The sequence below is a fragment of the Mustela erminea genome, chromosome 7, assembly GCF_009829155.1.
Source record: "Mustela erminea isolate mMusErm1 chromosome 7, mMusErm1.Pri, whole genome shotgun sequence".
Lineage (NCBI taxonomy): Eukaryota > Metazoa > Chordata > Mammalia > Carnivora > Mustelidae > Mustela > Mustela erminea.
The window spans coordinates 14,082,421-14,097,551 of record NC_045620.1 but is presented as its reverse complement, the minus strand read 5'-3'; positions in this window follow the sequence as shown (position 1 = coordinate 14,097,551).

The following is a 15,131-nucleotide window of genomic DNA, read 5'->3' as shown; positions in this document are numbered from 1 at the left end:
TCACATTCTCAGCACTCTGGAGATGTCTAGTGAGCATGGAACAGAAGTAAACATGGTAAGAATAATAGTCACTGTTCATTGCTCTCTAGGCACGACGTTCCGGCTTCTCAAGATGGCACTCAAGGCCCTTTATGCCTCCTCTGACTTGTGCCAGCTTCGCGGCTGGAGTGCTGGCTATAGTGTTCAGCCTATCCCATCTCATCTCATCCTTACAGTATCCCTGTGAGGTAGGGACTATTTTATGATACACGTGGAGACCTGGGTACAGAGAAGTTAAGTAACGTGCCTAAGGTCACACAGCCAGAATGTGATTAAGTTCAACTTTGAGTCCAGGAATGTCTGGCTTCTGGTTCAGCCTATCTGCATGTCCTCAGTGCTTCCCACCGGCCCAGCACAAAGGAGGTGGTAGGTGCCTGGTCCCGAAGGGGTGCTTGCGCGCTGGGATGAATATCGCCCCTTCTCCTGCCTCCCATTTGTCAGGGGAAAAAGCAGCAAAAGAACTCACCCTTGCCAAGAGACGTGGAGAGTGATGTCTGCCCCAGGGGACGGTCTGGCCAACGAGCCTGGGGCATCAGCCCAAAGACCCTGCTCAGTGGCCTGCTTTCTAGAGGAGGAGGCGGCCCCGGGAGCCAGCGGGGAGAGCTGCCCATTAGCCCTAATTAGCAGCCCGTCTGGAAAAGAGCTGGGGCTGAAATTAAGATGCTGTCAGTGGGTCCCAGCTGGGTCGTAGCAGAGTGGCAGCTGCAACATTTCCGGAGCCTGAGCTTGAAACACTCAGCTGGGAAGACTTCTCTGCCTGATTCCACCTGAACCCAGCGGCCCCTGGGAAGCAGCCAGACCCTGTCCTGGTCAGGCAATGATCACCGAGACTCCCTCATCCATTGGAAGACTCGCAAAGCCCCTGCCACCCTACTGTCTCCTCCCACAGTGCCGGGAGATGGCACCTTTTTACTCATTTTGCAGAAGAAGAAACAGAGGCCCCGAGAGTTCTAATGATATGCCCAAGGCCACACAGCTAGGAAGTGGTAGAGTTTCAGGGGACCCTTGAACCTGTGCCCATCCGAGGCTGGGGGTGGATGGCAAGGAGAGGCCTCGAAATATGCTTACTGGGGCTTTGGTGGGGGTGGTCACCAGGAGGACAGGGGACAGTGCCTGGAGTCCAAGTCACTCACTTTGATTCCAATCCCTCCTCCCGTGCCAGGGCAGGGCAGAGCAGAAGTCCTTGTGCTACCCCCTTTGGGGGAAGAGACAGTAATGTGAGTAGCAGAGGTGGGGTGGGTTTGGGGCTTGGGAGGCCGGGGAAATGGGGTGGAAGAGTAGGAAAATCAAGCATCAAGAAAGCTCCAGATTGCCTCCAAATCTCCACTTCCTCTTTTAAGGCACTAAGAATAAACCAGGATTTAAAAATCAAACTAAAAAAAAAAAAAAAAAAAATCACAAAACCCCTAAAGCGGTTTTCCAAGAAATCGATGGCTACGCTTTGTGTAGCAGGTGTGTGGCGGGAGGTGGAGGGGGGTGGGGGAGGCGGTGCAGGGGGCGGGGCAAGCCCTGATGGACAGCAGGCGGGGCTGTGTGGTAGGAGCTGGGCCACCTTGTGTTGTTGTTATTGTTATTCATAATAATAACAGGTAACGTGTGGAGAGTTTAGCGTGGGCTAATACTTGCTGAGTGCTCTGTAAAGAGAAATTTTTTCCCCTTTTCAATTAACTTTGTCGGGATGGGTATGTATCAGTCCTTTCTTTTATGTTTTATAGTTGGAAACACCAGGTCCAGAGGGAAAAGACACTTGTCTTCGTGACAAGTGAGGAAGGGGAGTGAGATTTCAGGTCCACACTGGGCAGTGTCCTGAAATCTGTGTGTGTCTTGGCTACGGAGGACAGGAGCGCCCTGTCAGCTCTGAGGGAGTCCACGATTTCACCTCGAAGAATGACTTTGATCTTTTCCTAGGAGTAATAGGTTTGAAAGGGGAGAGAAGGGAGTAGGATCCTGGCTGTCTGGGAAACTTGTGGTGGGGTTTCCTGGAGGGGAGGTGGGGGCCTCACGGTGGGGGGCTGTACCTGACCCATCACAGAACTCGACCCTGACTGATTTCCCCTGATCCTGGGGCCTCCTCCGTTCTCCCACATCTAGACCAGGGTTTTGCCAACTACCACCTGTGGCTGGTCCTTGTCTGTGCTTCCCAAGAATGGTCTACGCCCACCGGCATGGTCTGTTCACACTACCATGGCACCGAGGAGCGGTTATTAGATACGGCATAGCTCCCAAGGTGGAAAATGTTTACTATCTGATCTGGCCCTTTACAGGAAAAGTTTGTCAATCCTCGACCTAGACAGTATAAGAATCCCCTTTTAGATCTCAGAATTTTAGACTATCAGAGCTGAAAGCAGCTGTAGAGTATGTTCCGTCTAACCGAGGCACAGCGTGGGGCAGGGATTCACCCAAAGACGCCCAGCCAATAGTGAAAGAACCAAGGCTTGCGAGAACCCTCCTCAGCTCTTGTGTTGGGCCACAGCGGTGGCCAGGTGGGTCAGTCCTGGGAAACCCTGACAGCCAGGATTTATAAACAGCATTAAATAACACTGAGCTACCACCTGGCGAGGGAGGGGGCTCCTTCTCAGCTCTTACTCCTTCTTCTCTGACCGGATCAGAGAAATGATGGGCCAGGCGCTGGAGTGTCTGGGGCACCTAATTCTCAATAACTTCCCTTTGTTATAAAGTGTGAGACAGACTGAGGGAGTCGGTGGGCCGTGATGTCAGAGTAGGCCATGGTAACAGCGTTTTACTCGAGTGTGTTTGTTTTTACGTCTCCGTCTATGTCCTGCGTTACTGTTTTTCCATTTAATGCATTGACAAACGTTTTGCTTCCCAAATAAAATTAAGTATAAAAAGGGGGTCATTGGAAGAACACGATTCAGTAAATAATAGTCCAGGTGATACATGGATATGGCAGAAATCATGAATATGGTATTCGAATGGCTGAAATGGGGAAAACCCAGATCGATTCAGTATTTCTAGAGCCAAAGTTCCAAGGTTCTGAGATTTAACAGCAGAATCTCATTTCAAATCGGACGTAGGGCGGTTGTGCAATGAGGTGCAGGCTGGCCACTGCACAAGGTTGCGAGGTCCTCCTCTGGACAAAGGGGGTTGCTTTTTCTAATTCACGGGAAGTTGTGCTGTGGGCTAGTGGACCCCCCGCCAGGCTCCATCAGCCCTGACTTCTGACTTGATGTACGTATCCTATGGGGCTCAACTCTGGGAGACAGCCAGGTGACGGACAGAGGTCAGAGGTTCGATGTTGCCAAGAGAGAGAGGTTGTTCTCTGTTGCCACGTGGTCAATGCTGTCTGCAGTGAGAGTGCTCTCACCCCAAGCTGCTGTGTGGCAATGACCTTGGTGGCACTGGGTGACCTGGCTTCAGGGGCTGACAGCCGCCACCCACAGGAGCCAGGCTCTGGAGTCAGATCAGTTTGGGGTCAGATGCTGACTTGCCACGTCCAGGCAGTGTGACTTTAAGGAACTTCCCTCGCCTCTCTGGGCTCATGTCCTCAACTGTGAAACGGGGCTCCTTAGTGATGGTCCTGACTCCTAGGGTGGCCCTGAGGGTCTAGATCAAGTGGTATGGGGAGCAAGTGGCCTGAAGTGCATGTGGAATGCATGGCAGGTGGACCAAGTGCTCCCCATCCCGGGGTGGCCCTCTCGGAGGTACTGGGCATTCAGCTCTGCCAGGGGTCATGGCTGGATCGGCACAAAGCTGGCACCTGCAGAGAGGCTGTGCTGAGGTCTGGAGCTGGTGTTCCCCCGCCTCAGCTCAGCTGCTCACCCTGCTGCCAGGCCGAGTTGATGGCAACGGGCTCCCCAGCCAGCAGGCAGCTACTGATGTTTTTATGGGCAGATCACAGGTAATGAGCTTTCCCTCCAGTACCTGGGGACATTCTAGAAAATGGTATTCGAATTGGACAGTGGGAGCAGGGAGAGTAGGGCCGGGGGGTGAGAGGCCTTCCCTGCCTCTGCCCATCTCCATCCCTACCCCATCTCCAGTGCAAAGGAGAGAATCAGGTGAAGCCATTGGGCTCGCATAGAACCACTAGGGGTGGGGCAGTAGTTGGCCTTGTCTTCTGTTTCAAGATTACTTCATATTGAACTCATCTTGGGGGCTGATTGCCTGGAATTACAGATGGCACTGACTTTCCTCCAAGGGTCATCCTTTCTTTCATCCTTCCTTCCTTCCTTCCTTCCTTCCATCCACCCATTCATCCATCCACCCATCCATCCATCCACCCATCCATTCATCCACCCATTCATCCATCCGCCCATTCATCCATCCACCCATCCACCCATTCATCCATCCACCCATTCATCCATCCACCCATTCATCCATCCACCCATCCACCCATCCATCCATCCACCCATCCACCCATCCACCCATCCACCCATTCATCTATCCACCCATTCATCCATCCACCCATTCATCCATCCACCCATTCATCCATCCACCCATTCATCCATCCACCCATCCACCCATCCATCCATCCACCATCCACCATCCATCCATTCATCCATCCACCCATCCACCCATTCATCCATCCACCCATTCATCCATACACCCATCCACCCATCCACCCATTCATCCATCCACCCATTCATCCATCCGCCCATTCATCCATCCACCCATCCACCCATCCATCCATCCACCATCCACCATCCATCCACATTCCATCCTCCATCCATCTACCCACCTGCTTGTCCACCCAACAGACAGTTATGGAACATTCTCCTTGGCTAGGTACTGGGTAAGTTCTGAGGAGAAGGTAGTAGGGTGGCCAACAGGGAAAAGAGGAAGTTCCTGTCCTTCCCTTTCACTCATGTATTCACCTACTCAAAGGATATTTATTGAGCTCCCGTCAAGAGCCAGGCACCCTGGCTAATGGAGATACAGTGATGACTAACAAGGACACGGTTCCTATGCTTGGGGCATTGGTGAGGATGTCTACCCAAGGCTTTGGAGATGCACACTGATGGGTACTCCTGAAAATATAGATGACAGGCTCGAAAGGCCACTGGTGAATCTTGGTGGTGCCCCAAAGTTACTGACAGTGTCCTCAGGGAATTGATGCTAGGCATTGTTGCACTCCCAAGGACATTGGTAATGACCATGGATGGTGCTCTTATTATAGAAGGGGCAGGTACTGGTGCTGAGCCCCAGTGGTGCTCTTGGGGACATTCACCATGAACACTGCGAGGGCTCAGTCTTTGCTTCTGCTGGAGATCTCAGTTCACCTTCCCCATTTTGGTCTCCCTTTCCCCAATCAGTGACAGCTCCTGCAGGAAGACAGACCTTGGGATGACCCTGTGGTCCACAACGTGATGTGATGGTGGTCATCCCACAGTGTCCTCCCACTGGCAGGCCGGGCTCGCCAGCCAGAGGCCAATTGATCCCCTTGCCTGGGATTCTCTCTGTGGCTAGAATGTCATTTTCCACAGAAAAACCCTCTTTCTTGCAATTACTGAGAATTACTTATAAAGAGAGAGAGAGTGTGCGTATTGATTACCACCCCCGAGAAGCTCAGGAATCATTTAGAGTAGATTAACCTAACTTTCTTTTGCCTTTTGGGAAGTTGGACTGTAAGTTATTTAAGGAGATTAATCAGCTCATCAGAGAACCAGACAATCTTCCCGCCTCTTCTATTCTTTCTGGGCTACCTGGGACCATGTCATTTTCACTCTGCCTTTGAAATATCTTTTTTCCACCATGCTGCGTGCATTTCCACCATTACCGCCCAGGTCAGTTAAGCGGGGTCCTCTGTGGGCTCCTCTTTGGGGAAAAGATAGGCACATCTCTAGCTGCCATTCGTTTACCGGAACGGCCCTATTGCCCAGACCCCATCTGGGCACAACCTCAGAGAGGCCTGGGCCACCCCAGGCAAGGCTCCGTCATCCAAGCCCTGCTCTGCAGCTGTCGCATAGGAACGGTCCAACCACTCCATTTCCAGCGGCTTTTCTGTGAGGCTCGCACATCAATTCTGCAGCTGTCAGTCCTCCCCATCCACACCCCTGAGTTTCCAGGTGCAGCTCAGGCCCTCCCCCTCCCTTCCAGGAAGCCATCCCAGACTGTGCCATCCTGCTCAGAGAGATGGAGAGGAGGGGCGTTGAGAGGGGAGTAAGGGAGCCGGAGAGAGGCAGCAGAGAAGACAAGACCGGAAGGAGGAAAAGGGAAAACAAGGGGGCCAGGGGAGGAGTCAACATCCGCCCGACTCCGCTGCACACCTGATGTCTTCGCCCCATGCAGGCAGAAAAAGTGTGGGTATGGATGGAGCCAGACAGACCAGAGTTCAGATACCTGTTCCCCCCCTTTCCTGGCTGTGTGACCTTGAGCAAGTCACTTCACCTCTCTGAGCTTCAGGTCCCTCATCATTTAAATGAGACCATAGCAGCTCCTACCTCCGAGGCTTTGCGATCCCCAAAGAGGTCATGTATATAACATGCTTAGAACAAAGCTTGGCACTTAGTAGGTGCTGGACTGATAGCAGGCAGCTGTCTCCAGACCCCAGACCTGACGAAGAGACCCCCCAGTGCATCATCTGTGAAGACTTGCTGTGTGGTCTGGAACTTTGTCTCTGTCTTGGGGACCCCCCCATTGCTACTCCCCATCCCCCTGTCCCCAGGTAGATGCTGATGGGGCCCACCAGTGCCCCTGGGTCTCTGGGAGGAGAGGCTGAGAGTCTCAGCTCCCGGGGTCTGGGCTGGGAAGCAGCTCCCTTTCAGAACACTGCAGACCCTCGCTGCCCCCTCTCTGCCATTTCTCTCCTTTTCTGGGAAAAAAAGTTTGAAGTCGAATGGGTCCCGAGGTGGGACATTTTCCAAATGTCAGTGCAATCTGTGGTACATTACAGCTAAATGTGATCATCTCAATGCTGGGCTCTGAATGTCAGCGCACCGGCCGGCTGGGATGGAGTGACAAACAGCAGATTGACGGCTGGGTTGCGCTGGTGGGAGTGGGGGTGGGGTGAGGCGGGGGCTGGGCTCCCCCTCTCCTGGGAAATCACCCCGGGTGGTAAGAGAATGGGGCCATTTCTGGGTTCTGCTGGCAGGGACATGGGTCTCCATTGGGACATGCAGAGGGCTGGCGAGGTGGCCTGTGTGTTTTGTGCATGGGTGTGTATGCCCTGCTCCTGTGTTTCTCCACCTGGACACAGTCTCGTTGTCATCGCGTGTCGGTGTCACACCTCAGCCACCCTGGGAGCATGTTCATGAGGAGAGGCTGAGGTCTGTGTGCGCCTGTGTTTGTGTGTCCTCCATCTCGAGGGGTCACTGTCTGTCAGTCCGTGTGTTCAAACTCAGAAGCTGAGCTCTGTGAGAGAGGGAGGTACACGTTGTCTCCCGAATTGCGCACGAAGCTGTGTGTATCGGGGTGGAAACAGACACGGGCTATCTCACGGTGCCTCTTCTGTGCTGTGTACACGCTCCTCTGTGTAGCTGCGTGTGTGTGTGCAATAGTGAATGTTTCTGTGTATGTGTGATAGTGTGTGTGTGTATGTGTGTGTGCGTGTGTGTGTCTAGGTTTGCAAATCCCCTCTCAACTACAGAGGTAGAGGGGCGGGGGCTCTCGGCTTCGCTGCCCTCGTGGTGGGGCGCCGTGATGGCCGCCTGCTCTGCAGAGCCTGTGATTGGCGGGGCGGGATGGGGATTAAATTGCCTCCAATTACTAGGGAGTGAGTGGTGAGCTGTGAGGCCACAGGGATGCTGGGTGCACGCCAGGATCTGCCAACCACAACGGGATTAAAAAGTCCTGTGTATGCAGACAGCCTGTGTGTGTGTGTGTGTGTGTGTGTGTGTGTGTGTGATGGGGGTCCGTGAATGCCTGTGTTCTTGTATTTTGTGTCTTTGTGAGTGGGTGTATAGACTTATGAGAACGCACACAAACAGATGTATGTCATGTGTGATTGCGAGGTCACAGATGTGTCCCTGGGCATCCGTCTCCACACGGCTGTCATTGTGCCTGTGTGGGTGTGCTAGCATGCGGCTGTGTGTCTGGGGGATGTGTGTAAGTTGTGGTGTGTTACCAGTGCGTGTCTCCAAGGCTCTGAGCAGGTGCCTAAGATTAAGATGCGTAAGAGTCTGCGTGTGTCTTTGTGTGTGCGGGTTCTGCATGAGTGTCTTTGTGTGCCTTGGTGTATATGGGTGGGTCTCTGAGGTTTTCTTTGAATGGAGAGAGAGAGAGAGAGAGAGTGTGTCTGTGGTTAAATGTGAGGTTCTGAGTGAGTCAGTGGCTATGAAGGAAGGACACTAGAGGAAACTCTACCCCATCCTAGTTGGCCTGGGGCTCCCAAGGCCTCCTCCATCAGATTGCACAAGCCTACACCAGAGGGCAGAGGACACACACAGCCCCAGTAAGGGAGCCCAGTGAGGGGCCTGTGGTGACAGTTGCTGCTGAGCCTGGGATGGGCGATGTCCCCTTAAAATGCATATGTTGCTGTCCTAACCGGCAGCACTGAGAATGTGACCTTGCTCGGAAATAGGGTCGTTGCCAATGTGATTGGTCAGATGAGGTCCCCCTGGAGTTGGCCAGGGCCCTCATCCTCCGTGACTGGTGTCCTCAGAAGGGGAAATCTGGAGGAGAGACACAGAGAGGGAAGCCAGTATGAAGGGACAGGGGAGAAGGCAGCACGCAGAAGGAAGCGGGGAGAGAACCTGACTCTCACAGACCTTCCCTCCCGGCTCTCCGAAGGAACCACCTCTGCTGACACCCGCGTTTCAGCCTTTCCTCCTCCAGGACGGTGAAATAATAAAGCCCGCTGGTTTAGACTACTCGGCTTCTGGTCCCTTGTTGCTGCAGCGCTACCAAACCGAGGCGGGGACCTGTAAGGTTAAAAGTGCTTTTCCTTCCAGCCTCTTCTGCTCCCAGAAGACCCATTTCACAGGTGTCTCTGCAGTCCTCAGCTGGCCGGCACATCTTCATTCTGCCCATGGGATCCAGTTCGGGGCCCTCAGCCCCAAGACGCCTTGTCTTTGATCCGCCCTTCCTCTGGGCTAGATAACCCTGCCTCTCTCCCAACACCTCTGCTGTCCCGGGATCTTAGCTTACCTCTCCTGGTAAGGCTGGGCTTTATTACCTTTCCAGGGGGAAGCACGTCTTCTCTCCATTTCCCCCCACCAACTCCCACCTGGCTCTGTGTTCTGCATACAGCAGGTGCCCACAAGAGATCTTGGCAAAGGACTCCAGGCTTGCAGCCTCTTTCTGGGCTTGGAGTGGAAAGAGGACTCACCCCACTGCTCACTCACCCACACGAAGCCTCGTGTCCATGTCCTGACAGCTGTTGTTAATTTTGCTCTTACACTGTGCTGTGGCTGAACAGGGCACGGGTGTCGGTCACTTTGTCCTCCAGACAACCCTGTGAGGTAGGTACTATTTTTAGCCCCATTTCCAAGGGAGAAATTGAACCCAGGGAGGGAAAATAAATGGTGTAAGACCACACCTTAGAATTCTTCATGTTAGATTGGGAAAGAACTTTAGGGATCATTTAAGTTATCCCTCTCCCCGTCCCCATTTTACAGCTGGAGAAACTGAGGTCCAGATGGGTCTTCTTCCTCCATCCATATCTGATGCTTTCTCAAGTTCACCCAGACCCTCTGATCCCATGACTCTGCACTCTGCTCAGGCCTCCCTTGTTCTTATGGCTCTCACTACCCTGGAGATGAGGGTGACCTGTAGCGCTCATGAGCCCCTCCTCTTTCCTGAGCACCAGTCCTGAATTTCCACATTTAGTGCATATGGCCTGTAGACCCCTCAAGCTCAACTGACTTCCCATGACCCCAGATCCTAGGCTTCTCCTGAGTTCCCTGGCCCATTACCAGCTCTACTGTCCTTATCCCTCAAGCTTGACCTTCTCTCTCCTTTGACGTTGGACCTTCTCTATCCCGCATCCCTATACACCCACCTACTCCTACTGGGTCTTCCTCTTAAATATTTCTCAAATCCATTGCTGGCCCAGATTCACTCTCAATATCTCTCACTTAGATTCCTGTGTCAGGTACTCGTATCTGCTAGAATTGGACTTGGCTGCTCAGGACAGAAAAACAAATTAACAGTGACTCCAACAATTAGAAGTTTATTTCTCTCTCATGGAATCCAGGTGTGGATAGGGGCAGTTCAGGACTGGAAAGGTGACCCCATGAAGTTGAAAGGACCCAAGTCTCCTTCCAGCTCATTATTTGGCTATCCCTGAGGTACAGCCTTTGTCCTTGTGGTCCAAGGTAGCTGCTTGAGCTCCAGCCATTTCAGCTGTGTTCACCCAGCAGAAAGGAGGTAGAGCAAGAAAAAGAGGCAAAAGGCATTGGCCAAGAGTCTTTTGAGGAGGTTTGAGGAGGTTGCCAGAAGATGGCATGTAATAATTCTGCTTCGATTATACTGGCTACAACTTAGTCCACACAAAACATGGTTGTGATGGAGGCCAGGAAATGTCATCCTTGTGATAGATGACCATACCCAGCTAAAAATTGGGGATTCTTTGATTAAAGAGGAAGGTGAGACTCTGACCTCCTTATCTCTTCCCAGGTCTCCCTCTCTCTTCTCCCACCCTCTAACCTACCTTGGACACAGCAGCCAGGGGGATCTGTATAAGGTGCTAATCTGTAGGGGCACCTGGGTGGCTCAGTGGGTTAAGCCTCTGCCTTCGGCTCAGGTCACGATATCAGGATCTTGGAATCGAGGCCACATCGGGCTCTCTGCTCAGCGGGGAGCCTGCTTCCCCCTCTCTCTCTGCCTGCCTCTCTGCCTACTTGTGATCTCTCTCTCTCTGTCAAATAAATAAATAAAAAGCTTAAAAAAAAAAGATGCTAATCTGTAATAGGGTTGCCAGATTTGGTGAATAAAAATACAAGATTCCCAGTTCAATGTGAATTTCAGATAAACAATGACTAAGTGTTTTAGAGTAACTGTGTCCTGTGCAATATTTAGAACATAATAATGCTAAAATAGTTATTTGGTATTTATCTGAAATTCATATTGAACTGGACACCCTGTATTTTATCTGTCAGCCCTAAGTACCTTTTGTGATTCTCCACTGTTCTCTGGAAAAGGCCTAAGCTTGTTGGAAGGGTTTTCTGGGTCCCTCCACCTGTCCTGCCCAGCCCAGTGTTTCCCGGACAAGCCCTGCACCAGTACTGTGTCTCCAAGCCTTCCAGTCTTTGCTTAAGTTGTTTCATTGGCCTGGAAGCAATTCTCCATCCTAGAAGCCCCGTGCTTTCAGGAGGAACCATGGCCTCCGTGTTTCTGTGTTCCTGTGACATGGGGTGAGAGATTATTTGATGGATGAAATAAGTCCAAGGCTGCACAGAAAACAGGGGGTGAGGTTGGAGCGGCTGCCAGGACTCGTGACCCTCTCTCCAGTGCTCTCTGCACCCTGGCTGGCTCATGTGGGCCCAGAGCTGGGATTCCTCTCCTGGGCTTTCGTTCTCTGCGAGCATGGCGCCCCCGGCACACAGGGGGTTAAGCCAGCCTTGGAGTTGGGCGCTGGAGCCCATGGAGTCCTTCCTGACAATAAAGCTAATGAATCCCTCCTTGCCGGTTTCTCTTGCACAATAACATTTAATCATCATTTGCACAGCAGATGAGAAGTTTGCGGCAGATGCAATTCTGCATGAGTGGCGATTTCTGTGTGCGGGTCCTATTCCTGCTGTCCCCAGCACACCTGACAATCCAGGACCGGGGCAGGCTACACTCTCGCGGGGGATGTGTGCACCCGCGTGCCAGGGCTCGGACCCCACGCACGAGTGGGAGACGGGTTTCAGAGGCACATGTCTGTGTGTGTGTGCATGTTTGTGTGTGGAGGCAGGCTCGTGTGGTGTGGCGGATGTGTGAACCACGCTGGGCCTGACTAAAGGTACAAGTGACCAGAGGTGCTCAGGTGCCCGAGGACTGTGGTCTGGAAGTGGACGTAAACACACGTAGGCAGGCAGAAGTGGGGGAGTATACTTGTTTTGTTTTGTTGTTTTGCTTTTCTTTCTTCCTTCCTTTCTCTCTCCCTCTTTCTCTTTTGAGAGAGAGAGAGAAAGAGAGAGGGGAGGGGCAGAGGGAGAGAGAAACAGAATCCCAAGCAGGTCCCACCCTCCACGCAGAGCTGATGCAGGGCTCAGTCCCATGACCCTGAGATCATGATCTGAGCTGATACCAGGAGTTGGACGCTTAACCAGCTGAGCCACCCAGATGCCCCCATTTGGTGTAGCTCTGCACGTTGGTTGGAGGATGCCTTGCTGTTTAGATGTTTACGAGTGAGACTGTTTATTACCTCCTCACGGGCTCACATGCGCATGCATGCAAGCGGGTCTATGGCATTACGCCCTAGAATTTAGGGTTTGTAACTGACTCTTCCTTAAGGGACACGTGCTTTCCCACGCAAGCCGGCAACTGTGCAAACAGCAGCATGAATGTGTGCGTGGGGCTAGGGGATCATGGGCAGAAGCACACCTGAATGAGACCTATACACGGTGGGTAACTGCAGGGGTGTGTTACGAATGTGTGTGAGTGCACGCTTACACAGGGAAATGGAAGTGCATCAGCGGACACATGCGCACATGCATGTAAGCAAACACACCTATGGAAGGTATGTGCATGTTGCGTGTACACATGTGAGTGCACACGTGAGAGCTCGCCTCCAGTACACTTGGAGGGTGCGGGAGTGTGACCACAATTGCAGAGCGGCCGCTATGCCCTGTGCACATGGCTGTGAGCATGCCTGGGTCGGCACTGTGCGCCCCGGTGGGAGCACGTCCGAGGGCCCGCACGTTCGGGCATCCCGTGCTGGCGTGAGCACGTGGCCGCACGCGTGCTCCCACGTGCACGCACTGAAGCGTAAACCCTCTTCCCTCAGAGTGAGGGCTGACAGGGTTACATTTTCCAAAGGCTCCGCGGCCAGCGACAGAGCTGGCCCGAGAGCGCTTGCTGGCAGGAGGTAAGTGGAACTGCTGATTCGTGACCCGGGGGTGGGCAGCGTTGACGGCTGGCTGACGGATGCGGGCACTGAGCCGCCCCCTGTGACAGCAGCTGGCTCTCTCGGCTGCCTGAATCGGGAGGTGGGAGGTGAGTTCTTGACCCGTGTGCTCGGCGCTGGCTTCCCACTTCCCCCGTGCGTGCCCACAGCCACACGCAGACACACGCCCCTCGGTACACACCGGAGATGCAGACCTGGGCCGGCTCGGCCGCCTCAGCCCTGCAGCCACCTTGCTCCCCAGCTCAGCCATCTGTCTGCAGTGCCTCCCCGTATCCCCTCCACCCTGAAACTCTGCTCAGTATCTGAGTCGTCCTGGTCCTGTGCGGACTCGTGGGGCAGTGTGTGTGCGATGACCCGTCCTCACGAGCTCTGTGCCCTGGAGCGAGCCTCTTCTCGTCTGTGAGCCCTGGATACCTCATCCATAAAATAGGGCCAAATATGTAACAGCTTAAAATTAAACAACGCAACCTCTGTAAAGGGCTAAGCGCAGTAAACACAGAGTCTACCTCTATGGGTTTTACCTGTGCTGGTGATACGTATACGCAGGGCTTAGAACAGTGCCTGGCATGTGGCAAGGGCTAGGTAAGTGGGCTGTCACCGTCATCAGCATTACCGTCGTCATTGTCATTAATATCCCTGGCTCTAAAACTGCTGGCCAATTATACACCAATTCTTGCTCATGACCCTGAATCCTCCTTTATCCCATGATGATGACGGTGATGGAGACAATGACAGGAAAGGGGAATTCTTTTCATCTTCCCTGATGCTGTGAAGAGAGGTCAGACATGGTAAGTGAAAGGCTCATTGCTTTCTGAGCTCCTCGGAAGAGTTGGGTGTGGCCAGTTACGGCCTGGAGCTGGGGGAGTCTGGGGTGGCCATGCTCTCTGCTCCGCACTGCGAGAGGATTTGGAGCTCCTCGGGGAATTTGATGGGAACCCACGAGGCAGATGGCCAGAGGCTGCGTACTCCACAACAAGACCCTTCTCTGTGACCCTGATTGTCAGAACAGTTGCTCACAAACCGCTTGCCATTCTGGGCATCCATGGACACCTTGTGATGCCGGACTCACTGGATTTCACTCTTGGGCTGGCTCAGAGCCCATTGGGGACCCAGGAGTCGGAAGCAGAGGGGACTGAGAGAACATTGCCTTTCCCTCCACCCCCCCCCCCCACTTTAGAATGAGAAGAAATCGTCAGAAGGCTTGAGGACTCCCACAGGCCGGAGGACACAGCAGCGAGCGGAGAACAGGCTCTCCCAGGCCACATCAGATGGCCACATCAGCCCAGGCCACAAGTCCAGGCCTTCCTGTGTGCCCAGCACTGTGTGTGCTGCTGATGTGGGAGGTGCTGAGGGCCAGAGCACTTCTGTGAACTCCTGGCCCCTGTCTTTACCAGCTATTTGATCTCGGGCAGGGGACTCAACCTTTTTGTGCTCAGTTCATCACCCATAAAAGGAGGGCTTCTTATTGGGAAGCCTAATTGTGGGATTAGGTGAGTTAGTTCACGTGACGTGCTTGGAGCTGTGCCTCGTGCGTGGGAGGTGCTCAGTAAGTAGCAGGTATCAGCGGTCATCCCTGCATTTTATCCTCACTACCACCCTATGGAGCAGGTGTTCTGAGTATGTGCACTTTATGGATGAGAATACAGAAGCACAGAGAGGGACAATAACATGTCCGAAGTCACACATCTCATAAATGGAATAGAGCCAGGGGCTCAGAAGGTGAATTTGGATGAATGATGTTCTTTATTTCTGGCAGGATCTTTAACTCTGTGTGACCGCGGGAAGGTCATTCCCCACGTGTGGGATTTGGAAGGATGCCTGTGACTCCATGTTTATACGTCCCTCTGGACACATAACCTAACTGTAACCTCTTTCTCAGCAGGGTCAGAATCTGTCAAGGCAACCAGCAGACGTGGAGAGAACGGAGACTTGGAATTAGGGATCCCGTGTAGTCCCAGCTCTGTCCTAGACTAGCTAGGTGATCTTGAGCCAGTCACTTCACTCCTCTGCATCTCAGCTTCCCCTCTACAATGGAGAGAGCAAAAACCAACCTGAGAAATGTTGCTGGGATTCTGTATGGGACAGCTGAGCACATGCGTTGAGAGAGGGGATTGCATGTGTCCCCAGGGGTCCCCGAGTGACCATA